Consider the following 12,656-nt stretch of genomic DNA (forward strand, 5'->3'; position numbering starts at 1 on the left):
CCTAATCCCCGAAAGACTTTTTTACATTTTTACCTTGATTACTGCAGATGAAGTCTTGATCTCTCTAACTCAGCTGCAAAACTCCCATTGTTTCAGGTTAAGACATGTCAACTGTGCAGTGATTGCTAATAAATCCAATAGGAGCTGAGGTGTACTGGGTACATTTCAGTGTATGCCTGAGCAATGAGGCTCAGCAATGAGGTTTATTAGTAATTGGTAATTGTCACAGTGACTGATTTTTTTTGTTCACCTGGACCTAAACTTTTATAGGATCGATGGTGGAAGCAATTCTGTGTGTGTGAGTTGTTAATATCTCTGTGATTTGGACTTTCTGAAGATACTGTTAACAAAACCAACAAGAATTGTGCTATGGATACCATGCAACAGCAAATGCTTAAGTTACTTTACAAAAAAATCATGAAGTTTGATGTATGACAGTTGTGAAGTTACCTAACTTGGTTATTTACATATAACTTGTGGAGTTAAAAAACCCTCATTTTTCACTGACACCAATACACCACTCCTATTAATTTAAAATGGGGAAAAATCTGGTTCTACTAAATTCATTACAATTTGAAGTAACTATTTATGAGTGTTCAGCCTTTCATTTCCCCCCCTCAGCAGACAGGTGCTAATTTGAAGAAAGGAATTGTTCTCAGCACTTCCAGAACTAGCTTTCAGTCTCACAAACTTGTAGAAATATGTGGAAAAGTGTGCACATGAATAGTCTCAGTTGCCTTAAGCCAGGCTGCTCATGTCACTTTGTGTGCATAAATGCTTGCAAAATAGGTACAAGGATAAGCAAATGAAGCTCATTCATTTACAGAGTGGATTAAAGAGATCTGTCTTGACTCTCCCTCTCAGCTCTTCAGATTTAGTCATAGCAAAGTCTGAGGCTTGAATTTCCTCTTGTAATATAAAATACGTTTTTAAAAGTATGCAGTTTAATCAAAAATCTTACCCACCTGGTTGAGAACTGGAATACGCCGCTCATCTCTAGTGGACTTTGACTGATAGTGATGATTGTTTTGGGACTGGCGCATCCTGGGATATTAGAGAAGAGCAAGATCAAGAGCAGAGTAGAGCAGAGTGACATAAAGGAAGCAGAACCATTTAAAAATGTGCTATAATCCATTGTTTGCTGAATGACCTCCAGTGCATACTTGTATCCTTCAGCGTGAAATTTGCTAATCTCTGTATTTTATCTTTCTATATCTTTCTGATCTCTGGGAATAATTTTTCAGGTCACCTCCAGTCTATTTTAGAATGGTTAGTTGCATAGACTTTAAAACGTTGCCTATGCTTTGCAAGAAAAGTATGTACTCTTTTTTTTTTTTTCAAAGAGGAATTTTAATAGCATACTTTAATAAGAAAGTTTTATTTTAGAAGACAAAACATAGAAATTTCAGCAATATTATTACTATTGATTATTTGTGTTCAAAGAGTATCTTAAAGCTGAAAATAGGTTCCCTATTGTGTTAGGGATAGTTGTGACCTCAGAGGTCTAGACTAGACAAAGGGTGGGACAGAGGAAATAACAACATCCTCACCTATACCTACAGAGACCGATATGTGCAAAACAACTCAGGACCTGTAACTGAGTGTCAATATTCCAGATAACTCACTCACTCCCTCATATATTGTTCTCTTTTAAAAGTTGGCTAAAAATTTTTCCGGTGAGAGCTGAGTGGTGTTGAGCACTTCGCAAGCTTTGACCTTCTCTAAGTGGGATTGGAGAATTTTTTTCTTTCTTCTTTTTAACACATCTGACCTCAGTCTAAACTCATCTAAACTGGATTAGGAAATCTGCTGTGAAGTCAGAAATCAAACTTGAATTTCATTTTGTCTTAATCCAGTATCTCAATCAGCCTGTTCCTCCTTAGTTATATTGCAGAGCTGAACCCTTACAAACAAATAGTCGCACTCACTATTATTTTAGAGCCTCATTCAGACTCAGCGAAATGGCTCCATTGGCTTCAGGGAGTAATGACTTTCCCTTTGTTGCCCTGCAGGGTCAAATTCTTCTCTTGAATACTCAGGCCCAGCTTTTTCTGACTCCAAATAGATTTTCCTTTTTCATTCAAACACATTTTACATACCCCACAGCATTTTGACTGTTTTGCTCTTGTAAGTTACAGTTTATGGGCAGGTAATTTCTGGTAGGTAGGTAGATCTGCCTAGAGCATATCTGTGTTGAATAGTTCCATATGTGCTACAAGTCTATCAATTAAACATAGACTTTTCTTTTTCCACATCTAGATTTACATAAGATGACTTGCACTTTTATTTTGCAAGCATGAACAATACTGCACTTGCTTTCTCAGTACAGTGAATGGTGACATCCACATAAACTCAAAAGTAGTAACATTGGTTCCCATGCAATCTGTTTTTAAATCTTGCAACTTCTACATGCACATGCTTGCTATTCATTTAGTCGGCAGGGGGTTGGCTCCCTCATCCCACTCGCAGCCCCCAGTGCTGTTTCAGGGGGAGTCCCGCGCTGCGAGCAGAACTGAGGGTTCACAGCACCCACGCGCAGTCTCAGCTCCTTCCCAGTGGGAATCATCCCTCACAGGCTCTAGTGAGGCTGCTGAGCGACAGGGCTGTCAGCATTAACAGCTTGTCAGTGTTTCCATTATAAATCAGGTTATACTTGGTTGTAAAAATTCACCTCAGGCTGAAACTTGGCAAACAGAGTCTGCTTACTGACCTGAAACACATTCTCATTTTTACAGATTATCTATACCCAAACATCTGTTGACTTTTTTTTTTTTTTTTTTTTTTTTGGTACAGAAGCAACAGCCCCATTTGCAGTATATTCAGCCTTGCCAGCCTTTTAAAAACATATGGTAAAGATATGGTAAAAGGCTGGTAAAGGAAAAGAAGAGCCAAGTAAGAAGAGAGACTGGTTTCATGCTGTAGAAGACCTGGTTGCAGTAGTTTGTCCTGCACATGGAAAGATTGCCCAGAGGAGAAAAAAAATGACCTGAGGAAAAAGGTCAAGTAAGAATCTACTTTCTGTCTTCATGCGCAGTTGCTGTGAAAGATAGAAACTGAGAATTGAGATGAAAGTATTTATATGTACGTAAAATGAATAAGGTAGAGGTCATCTGTTAACTGAGCAAAATAGTTGCTGGAGCTGTTATATTTAGTACTCATCATCATCAGATCTCAAAATACTCCATAAAAGAGATCAAAAACACCATTCCCATTTTGCATAGGGAGAACTGTGATGAAAGAAGTGAAGTGGTTGGCTCACCATTGCCTGGGATGCCTGTGCTTCAACTGCTCAGCCTTGGGGTGTATATTTTCCAAATGACCACACAAATGATACATGTTCTTAGCATATGTTTTTCCTTAGAGCTTGTACACACAAAAAGGTTAGGCAGGGAAATAACTTTTATTTTTTGTGACATTATACCGCTGTTGGGAATTTCATCTCTTTCTCTCTTGAAACATTCTGAAGATTTAGGAATAAAAAATTATTTCTACAACTTTTATGTACAACATCAAACATTTGGCAATGAATAGGGACAACAATTGTATTCTTAATCTTGTATAATGGAGATCCATCTCAAAAAGGGGTTAGTCAAATTAACAGGGGCAACATTATTTAGCACTATATCAGCTTGGTATTGTCTATGACTAGCACAGATTTCTTTATAAAGCATATTCAGTTGCCATTCTGTAATAAGCCCTAGCTGCCTATGAGTTTTGTGGTAGGGTTTAAGGGATTGGTACATACCTATGAATTTAAAGAATAATAATACAGCACATGGTATCACATGAAGTCATTTCCTAGAATATACAAGCCTTTAGTGGGGCTGAGGCCTAAAAAGAGGATTTGCCCTCAAAAGTGGTTCATATGAAAATTAAAGAGAAGTTTTATTATTGTTATTACATCCTGTAAGAATCTCTGTAATCCATAATAGTGCAAAATACATCTTGTGGGGCAAACTGCCCTCAGTTACTCTTGTGTAACCCCATAAAAATTAGTGGAATTGCCATGACATGAGGATGGAATTCAGCTGGAGGTGGTTTGATAACACACACAGCTGTGCGGATGGCTGTGTAACTTTATTTGGGCATGTAAATGTAACAGTGCTCCCAGAGTTGATGAGCACATGAAAGGGGGTTGCTGTCTTTGTTCTTCCTGTACTGTTCCACAAATGGAAGCTGAGCAAAGAGCTGTTTCTAGATGGCTGGAATAAATTTATTCCTTTGTTGTTTTTTTCCCCTTTAATAGTGTCTATTTTTTCCTCTTCTGCTTGTTTTTCTCTTGTAGGAGTCAGAGAAAGAGCAACTGGCTTAAGAAGCAAGAGGTAACTTTTTGAGAAGCTGTGGTATCCACCTTAGTTATTAGAACTATACATTAGCAAAACTTGCTAATGGTTTAAAATATATATTTATACATTTTAAGTTTAAGCAATAAGAAATATATTACTGAATATAGCATATGATTAGAAATACTACACTATTAAAAGTGAAATTCAAAGCATTCTGTACAATAACCCCATATATGTACTAGCAACTTACTGTTGTAAGTTGTAGACAATATGCATGTATTTAACTCCATAGTCTATCATGACCTGTTGAGAAGTGAGTATGAGTCTAAAACTAAGAAGAAAGAGGGTGAAATTCAGAACAGAAAAATTAGAGAGAAGATCAGAAAATATGCAGAACAGCTGTGTCGTTTCTTCTGGTAGAGTAATGGCCCTTGTTGCATGGTACATTTATATTTTAGACACTCTAAAAACCATTGTTACTGTACAGAATAGCTCGTATTAGCCTGTAAGTGCTAGATGCTTTACCTTTAGATTTCATCTTCTGCCAGACCCTCCAAACCAGCAACTTGTGATAGTGGTTAGAGAGCATGCAAGACTTTTTCATAGGCTCAGTAGACTGCTGATCTTGTTACTGGCTCAGTAACAAGATCAGCAAGATCAACAAAAGCTTGGGCAATGGGCTAATATTTATAAAACATATTATATGTTTTCTGGTATACTCCCACCAATTCTAACTAAAAGAAGTGCAAGCATGGCCACATTCATAGCAGTTCAGACTGTTCCTAAGAAGAACACTAACCGAGAAAATAATATGTATTCAGAAGAGGTTTTCACTTTCCTGAGCCTTTTTACAGTGATCTAGGCATTGCTTACAATTTAATTTACTTATATACACTCCCCCTAAAAAACTTAAAGTATGTCTTACATAGCTGTTACTAAAACCATAAAATCATTGACTTACAGAGTCATAAAAATGGGATTTATTGTACTTTTCCTGTTCCAGCCGGGGTCTTATTACAGCTCCCTCAGGTAGACAAAACACAGGGGACTGTTAACATTTTCATAATATTTCAAGCTTCTACATAGATGACTTAGAAGTAGAAAGGAAGAAGAAAAGGTTCTTTTAATGCAGTTTCTTTCAGACTGGTAATTTTTCATGCTGTTTTTATTAGACAGCTCATTATTAACTGTCCTGGGCCCTCAGGGTCTGTATGCATCTTAGGATCAAACTTTTCACATTAATATTTGTTCACATTACCTCTCTTCTTGGAATGTCAGCAAAAAACTATTTTCCCAGTACTTTACATCCTATGTTACTGGTAAAGTTAATAGTTTGGGTAGGAAGATGTGCCACTTTATCTTTAAACACTAAGGACTATAACTGACATGCATTTCAATGACATGATGATGCCAATAGCAATTTTGTTCAACACTGCCTATTGTAGGCATTTGGTCTAGATATATACAAAATACATCCCTCAGAAGTCACATTTTGCAGGGTGAATTTGTTAGCTGCTTGGAACTTTCCCAGACTGCGAGGCCACTTAAGGGCTTACAGTGTCCTGATAGTAAGTTTTTCTACGTGGAATACTTATTTTCCATCTGGATATTGGAATGTGTATTAGTTTTCCTGCTTAAATCCATGGCAGATTTATTGCAAGGAGTATGTGCTTTTCAAAGTATTCAGTCATGCTGAAGAGACTTACAGCAGAAGACAAAAAGCTGAACCTCATGAAACATCTTTGTCATGCTCCTTTGACAATCCTCCCATCTCATCTTAAATGTGATAGTCTTTCAGTGGATAGATTCCAGTGGAAAAAGAAATGCTCCAGTTTATAGTTTAGCTGGAGTAATTACATCCACAACTTTCCTCATGCCCAGGCTTAAATATATTAAGTCCATGCTTGAATACAGCAATCAAACACTGCATTCCCTGCTGAAAGAGAAGAACAGTGAGATGAAACTCAGGATTTTCCCTCCACAGGGAAAGGAAGTGCTGCCGACTGCCATACAGGGCTGGAGGGGCCTGAGCACTGCGAAGGGCAGAGGCTGCCGTGGGCGCCCTGCCCTCGCTTGCAGCCCCATAGCCCCAGCTGCCCCCACGGCCTTTCCTGGCACCACCAGGGCAATGTTTGCCCCTTGTTGCTCCCATTCCTATGCTGTCATTCTCATGGCCTCGCAACTGCGAAGCCTGGCACTGCTGTGGTGGCGCTTTCCCAGGGAAAGCGATTGCTGTCAGCATGGGAATCGCTTGTTCTTCCCCCACCCCATTTCCATCCTCTGGTTGTAGCTTATGTTGGGGGACCCAATAACGCACACACACAGAGCTTAGCAACTGACTAGTGTGCAGCACCAGCCCCTGAACAAGGCACATGCCTGTCAATGCCAACAGCATCATGGACAGGAACAAACAACAGGGAGTTTGAGCAGATCTTGATGAAAGCTATATAGCTTCTAAGGAAAACTCATGCGGGGTGAACTGCAGAGGACACCCGGGGAGGATGCTCGTCTGCTTCTCTTCCCAGCTGGCTCCTGGGGAGAGTTTACCATTTCCCCTCTCTCCCGTACTTTTAATTTTCCCGCAGAAGTAATTTTCATCAGTAGAGTGGTGTTAGCATCATCATTAGTATACCATCAGCTATGAACCCTGTTAATAAATCTTCATGCAAGTGAACCTGTTTCAGCTTCCTCTACACTACCCCCCAGTCAGTAACATGGTATGAAACCAGTTCGCTTAACTGTGTTGTCATCAGTGTAATTAAGAATACAAAAAAAAAAAAAAAAAAGAAGAAGAAGAAAAATCTGCTTTCATGCCATGATAAGAAGTCCAGGCTGATTAGAAGCCAGTTGCTAGATCTGCAGCAATTCAAAAGAGTCAGATGGAAAGGAGACGACGCTTCAGAGAACTGAAATATAATCCCGTTGCTTAGTACTCGGTGTTTATTGTTGTGACCCATCCATGATCACTAAGAAAGTGCTTCCTCAGGACAAAATCTGGTTGGCTGGGAGTTCACAAGTAAACCTATAGGCATTGGAGGTGGGCCCTGGAAGACACAGAAAGAGCTACGATTAACACCTTTTCTTACTGTTCAAGCTGAAAGCTTGCAGAGACCTGTGCTCTCACACGACCTTAAAGGGCATATGCTCTGCAAAACGAAGAGCCTGTCTGCTACAGACTAAGGTGTTGAGTACAAATTATTGTACTCTGCCGAGAAACTGTAGTTTCAGATATTCTGATCAGCTCAGAAGGCCTTGTCAGCTTCCATGTTTAAATGTGGCTAAATGTGACAAAGGACTTTAGATCCCTGCTTTTCTTGGCACTACATAGCATTATATCAGACTTCTTGTCAGGGATTCAAATGCTATACTCATCGCTCAGCTTTCCCAAAAGTATTTCTGAAAAGCTTCCCCAAGGTAACAGCATTTAGGGAAATTACTTTCTGCACCTGCTTACCCTCACAGATCCTACTTTAAGGACTGTTAATAAACTTACATCTTTTGTTCTGTCCCTTCAAAAATGCACATTTAATTTTAGAAAAAGTATGAGTCATCCATTTCAGTGACTGGATTAGGAAAGAGATATATTGTTAATATGATAGCTACTGCAATACATCCAAGAGCAGGTAAGAAAATCTCTAGCTCTAATGTGGCCCACCGGCCCATGTAAATATTACCTGCTAGATTCACCTGGACTACATAATACACAAGTAAATTACAACAGGTCAGTCAAATTGTTGAAAGTCAGAGGGTGCCAGAATTACGCTTTTCACCTTCCTTGCACATATTTATTCTGATCAAATTTCTGACTGTCTTTTCTCTTACAGGACCCTTTATCATCCAGCAAGCAAAATTGATGATCCTCAGCATATACTGGCTAGCACACACAATCAAGGAGGCTATTACAAATCTTGTAACAACCTTTACCCATCTGCAAAAACTAACATTTTTTAACAATATGTTGACTCAAAGCAGACAAGTTTGATCTTAATCCAGCAATCATTTTTTCCTCGCATTTTTTTATGCTTACCTTAACATGCAGGTATACATTTTTTCTTTTAAAATTTATTTTTAATTACTGCTCAAGCATTTATTAATGTAAGGTAGCCTCCATAATAGTATTATGTACAGATGTTCAGTTTAAATACACATTTTATTCATCATTCTAGTGCAACAAATTGCTATATGCTATTATAATGAACATGATAATGAACATTTATCCTGGGCTCATGGGAGTTCGCCATAGCAAGATTAGAACATATATAAAAATGTATCTTTCCCTCCCACTGTGGGTCATTCTAGAGACACAACAGAATCCACTTAACCCTCTCCAAGTTATAATGACCTCCAGATGGAGCATTTAAGGCAAAAACTGCAAAGCTGTATAATACCATATACATTATGCTGCCTTTCCATTCTGGCCTCTGTAGAAATAATTTCAGATTCCTAAGCTCAAATGCCGTAACCACTCAGAATTTAATTTTGTTAAACTATAAATTTACCATTTAAGATTTATAGCCTTCCAGTTGCAATGCCAAAGTCTGCCTTTGCTTCTGCTTATACAGATTTATTAGCAGTACGCAGCAGTATTAAGTACCAAATCACACCCATGCCTAAAAATAAGAAGTGCACAAATGGTTGGGTTTTGCAGTAACAGCCTCATGTTGCCAGGTGCTGAAGCTCAGACTTAACCAGTGACTTTAATGGGAGCCGACTGTGTTCGGCATCTCATAGGATCAAGTACTATGCATAAATAGAAGCCAAAATAGCTTGTGTATACTTTACTGATATTTTTGGCAGTTACTACTGGGATCATAAAGGGGTTTGTACTGGAACCTCAACAAGTTTAGGAAAAGAAATGTTGCCTTTCCTTAAAGCTTTTACTAATACACCTGCAAGATGTTTTTACGAACAGCAAATGATCTGGAAAACAGAAAACTATGAAATCTAATCCTGTAAAAATATCTGGTTTAAAAAAGAAAACCACACTCACAGAAGTTTTTAACTCTGTCAAGTTAAGATTTTCAGTTTCCTTATGTACGTTATGCTCCAGTTCTTGACTGCATGTTTCTTTCCCTGTCAGACCCCTTGTAATGGTAAATGTGCAATACAGATAATGCTTTCCAGATGAGTAGCTGTTTGATGTTTATTTTTAGCTACACAACTCAACTCATTGTCCCTTTTCTGATTTACTGAAAATCTTTAAAATCACACAGAATTAGTGAGTCTGCAGCCACTTCTGTGAGTTAGCAAGGGTGTTCACATTTTTTCTCCTTTATTTTTGTTTCTATTAGAGAAAGTGAATGAAGGTAGAAAACAGATGTTAAAGATTCATAAAAATTAAGTAACAGCTGGTGGTCTATAGGCTAGGGCTGAACATAAATACCACAACATAATTTAAATGAAGCTATTATATAATAATATAATTCACAACCTAGCTGTCATATAGAGCTTATAGTAAATGCCTAGTTTCTTTAAAAAATCTTGTTATTTCCACAGGGCCCTTTCCTTGCTTGCAGGCTATTTGAGTCCTTTGCAGCAGTCCATAATGTTCAGCATGTCCAGTGATTTACAATCGCTTCAGACTATCCACTAGCGATTCTAAAGCTTTTCAATAAAAGTGTGTTTTGGGGGATATTTTTGGAACCTTGTGACTTTCAAATTAGTTCTTAATTCCACAAACACTTCAACAGTAGCAGAATAAAAATCACACCCAGGAAATTATTAAAATGTTTATCTTCTTCCAATTCCCTGATAACATTGTTTTTGAAATAAAAATGCAAAAACATGTGAAACAATGGGATGACAATGTTGATAACTGAAATGCTTAAAACCTGCTTTGCTTGCCCACCAAGTAAACTTCCTTTGTTGAGCTAACATCAAGAGAAAGAATTAGTGGCATTTTTTCCAGAAAATATTTATAATTTTTTAAAGGTAGACCATTTTGCTGTCTTCCCTAGTAATTCTTTTTACAAGATCCATAAAACTAACCTCCCAACAAGCTTTTCTCAGCTTGCTTCTTTTCCTCATTTATAGACTGTATATACATTTGCTTTTTTCCTCTCCTTGAAGCCACAGGTTTGTTTTCTAAAATTGGAAACAAAAATCCTTTCTTCCTACTTCAGCAGCAGAGTTCACAGGCATACATACAAATATTTGCCAGTTTAAATGGATGTAAATAAACTTGCTTAAGGTTTTCTGAGTAACAAATGCTTGTTTATTTTACCTACCCACAGAAGACTAACTGAATACGTAATGACCCAGTCCTCTTTCTCATGTCTGTCAGTCATCATGCTGGAGTCATTAGAATAAAAGTTCTGAAAAATATATTTTCCAATACCACAAGATTTTTTTATTGGTAGTTTTCCTTAGGGAGATGACAACTGTGGTTTTGTCCGCTTTGCATCTCAGCTGCAATGCTGGAAACTACTAGTACTCCTCACTTCCCCGTTCCACTTGATTCAAATAGTGTATACGGTAGTTTTAAAATGGTCCTAGGCGGTTATCACTGATCTTAATTTCATTTCTCTGCCCTTCACACGAAGACCATTGAACACTTAACAGCACACAGACCTAAGACTTGAGGTCCAGACAGCCTGAGCATACAACATTACGTTAGAGGTCATGTTCGCAGTCACAGTTCTGTTAGCTTTAAAGCAAGCATCAACTGCTTTTCAGCTTATTGAAGGGCTTTGTTTATCCAAACATAATAAACTGCTGAGATAAATCCTTTCACTTACTCAATCTCATTTTAACAAATGAGTATCACTATTGCTAAACATCATTCACAGTCTTTTCCATTTTAAAGACATAAATGGAACTACTTCCAAGTAGTATAGACCATCTATATTGTTTTACTAGAACAGAAATAGACACATTCCCATCCAGTTTTGCTGACTTGGACTTGACAAACTTATTCAGACTAAGATGTCTCAAACATTGTACACTTTCAAGCATTCCTAATTTACGAGTGATCCTAAACCTGGACAAATTTGCTACTTCACTTATGAAGTGGAAAGCAGGTGACAACTCAGTTGAGATTTAAAATCCTATTATGGAGTCTGTGAGATACAATCTAAATTTAATCCATCAAAAGTGCCAGAACAAGGACTTAGTTACAAAACTGATTCAGTCATTGAGTAACGTGCCTTTCTCTGAGCACTCTGTGATCAGTTTTCAACTCACTCCCCTCCTACCTTTTCTTTCATTCCTTTTGTAGCTATTGCGTTCTTACTGTTTTTAAGAGTTTATCAATTAATTGATATTTAAAAATAATACTGTTCTTCCCAAATGCAAATCTGCTCTCTGCACAGGATGCCCATGGATTTAATTTCAAATTTAGCCAAACTCAAAGGCCATACAATGACTGCACTAGAGGCAAGAGCAGGGAGGTGGGAACAGAAAAGCGCAGATAATCTGAGATAATGCCTTTCCATCTTCTTCTGGTCACAACTTTACAGTGGCTACTCGCAAGATATGAAATTCTATTGTTAATGGACTATGAACTGGATTTACCAGTATCAGGATTTCAAACACATAACTGTAGCAGCTTTGCAACTCTCATCCGTACTCTCACATAGATGTCAGTATTATTTTTTTATTGTTTAATCACCTTTATTATTTGGAAAAAATACATAGAGATTATTATAATCATGAACAAGGTGATAGTCTGAGAGTCTAGACAAGAAACTACTCAAATCCCCTCGCTTCACACTAAGCTCAACATATGCTTTTGATTCAGAATTCAATACAAGCATTTTAAATTAATGAATTGTGTAAGACACCGTGACACTACATCCAGTGAATGGGTCGTTTTGACCTAGTAGTACGGGAAACAGCATGACTCATTAAGAGCAAATTAGATACAGTTCTGGACATAGGTCAGTGGGGCCATTTTGATTTTATGTGTACAAACATTTACAGCCTTACTAATATGACAAATAGCAAAAGCATACATAGAGTGTTCATCTTAGAGTAAAAACATTTGTCACTTTAAGGGAAGACTTGACTTCATTGTAAAAAAATGCTTCAAAGTTTATGTTTAAAAAGATAGGCATAAGTCTGAGTATTTTTGAAAGCTGGTTATTTGACAACCCTGAGAAGTATGGTGCTTATCCACAAAATGAATCAAATGTGGGTAGCTGTCATTTAAATTCCTTGCTTTGCCCAGTGAACCATGCTCATGCCCATGCCCATGCCAAGTGGATTTTGCCCACAACCTCTCAGGCAACATTTTGCTTTCAAGCCTGAAGCTATCAAACAGAAGGCATAGTTTTCTTCTTTCACTATACTAATACATGGCTACTGTAGTACAATGTACTGTAGTGCAGAAACAATCACTGCAGAAACAACCAATGCTTATTCTGCATTTAT

At 37.8% G+C, this 12,656-nt stretch overlaps 1 long non-coding RNA gene across 1 annotated transcript; it reads left to right on the forward strand.

The window, feature by feature from the left end:
• Nucleotides 1–2,800: 2,800 nt before the first annotated feature.
• LOC135328867 (uncharacterized) lies at nt 2,801–9,406 on the forward strand. Its single transcript, XR_010390006.1, has 3 exons — nt 2,801–2,998; nt 4,286–4,322; nt 8,111–9,406. It is a non-coding gene; the product is annotated as an uncharacterized LOC135328867 (long non-coding RNA).
• Nucleotides 9,407–12,656: the final 3,250 nt, after the last annotated feature.

This window comes from Dromaius novaehollandiae, chromosome 7, assembly GCF_036370855.1.
Source record: "Dromaius novaehollandiae isolate bDroNov1 chromosome 7, bDroNov1.hap1, whole genome shotgun sequence".
Classification (NCBI taxonomy): Eukaryota; Metazoa; Chordata; class Aves; order Casuariiformes; family Dromaiidae; genus Dromaius; species Dromaius novaehollandiae.